Raw genomic sequence first — 1,959 nt, 5'->3', positions numbered from 1 at the left:
ACTACAGTGAACACAGCACTTGATATTTCACTGCAGTGAACTTAACACTTGATATTTCACTACAGTGAACATAACACTTTATATTTCACTACAGTGAACACAGCACTTGATATTTCACTGCAGTGAACTTAACACTTGATATTTCACTACAGTGAACATAACACTTTATATTTCACTACAGTGAACACAGCACTTGATATTTCACTGCAGTGAACTTAACACTTGATATTTCACTACAGTGAACATAACACTTTATATTTCACTACAGTGAACACAGCACTTGATATTTCACTGCAGTGAACTTAACACTTGATATTTCACTACAGTGAACACAGCACTTGACATTTCACTACAGTGAACATAAAACTTGATATTTCACTGCTGTGAACATAACACTTTGACGGAACTATTGTCATACAAGAGTTACCTCCCCTTAAATTGTTTCCTTTTTCGTAAGTGTCACGCCCGTACACACACTGTTGACGTCCTTTTTACGTTAGTTCCACATTGACAAGGCAAAATAATGACAGATGGTCAATTATCCTCTTATAAACTGTAAATCTCCCATTTAACTCGTTAATCAAGACTGTTCGTTTCGCAAGGCGCCATTTTTGTTACTGGACCAGCGTGTATTCTTTCGCTTCCAACAGCGGTCTCGTAGTCAAGAATATTTTTTGTGTGTATAAGTTGATTTTGTAGATAAACATACCTACCTGTATGATACAGAATTTTCATGACCCTAAATACATGTTGTTACTTTCGTTTATATTTCTTAAGATTTTGCAAATACGAAACTACTTTCTTAGTCGCAAATACAAGGGGTGGTGAACCGTCCCTGTGTGTCAGGTAGGGAGCATTTTCGCAAAAAGTATAAAATAAATAGGATATTTCATGTGTCTGGTGAAATATGTTTCTCTCATCTCGTGACTGGGGAAAAGGAGGTATTTTCACGAGTGACACATGAACTATCCTCTATTTATGACACTTTATGGAAAGAATATATAATACACGGGAATATCGATAATGAGGAGTGGAGGAACTCACGCATTACAGTTTTGGCCCTTACGGGGGAGACCTGAGGCAGCATAAAATCACAGTTTAGGATGCATCACAATGCACGAACATTTTACTTAGCAATCCAGGAGACGGTTCATCAAACTTCTATTTACCCTATCATTTACCAAGATGAACATTCTCATGTAAAACATGTTTCGCCAGCGGGATTCGAAACCGTGAATTCCGTTCGGAAGACTTACTTCGGAAGACTAACGGATGTAGTCTTCTGCCTAGGCGACATGGGAGAAATTGTAATTAACTACTAAACATTTACTGACATCAGGACTAATTGTTTATCCGTATAGGAACTGCAAAATATGTGTTTTATGCAGTTTTATACAGTATGCTACTCTATGCATTGTAGTATTTGTATATTCTGGTGATTTGGTAGCTCTCCGATCAACGAAACGAACAGACAGAAAAGAAATGACTATTATCAGGGCCATAAATAATAACTATAGGCCCGTTAACATGTAATGTTTAGATGATTGATAAATGTGCTCGAGTTGGTCCAAAATGAAGCATATGCGTGCCCGGAACATGCATTCCATAACCCGAGTCGGCAAAGAGCGAGGCACACGTTCGAAAGGCTCGGGGAACATATTTTACACATAGGCGGATCTAAATGTTGTATGTTGTAGGCAGTACATATTATCTGAGAGAGAATTTTGCCGTGGATACTGCTTGTTATTTCAACAACCTTTGTAACCGGAAGTTTTCGGGACTAATGACTATTTTTCTAAATTAATAAAAAAGAAAGTTATATTTCTGTTTTATTGGATCCGTTAATAGGAAGTGAGCCATTGTTTGGTGACAAGTGTTTTGTTGATATTTGAGTCCGGTTCGTCGGTTTCTGAAATCTCGCGTTGAGGTTCAGTGACATGGGGATATAATATGGCATGC

Source organism: Haliotis rufescens, unplaced genomic scaffold (genome assembly GCF_023055435.1).
Source record: "Haliotis rufescens isolate VD_foot unplaced genomic scaffold, xgHalRufe1.0.p SCAF_1, whole genome shotgun sequence".
Taxonomy (NCBI): Eukaryota; Metazoa; Mollusca; class Gastropoda; order Lepetellida; family Haliotidae; genus Haliotis; species Haliotis rufescens.
The sequence above is the reverse complement of the archived record's forward strand: the minus strand, read 5'-3'. Positions refer to the sequence as shown.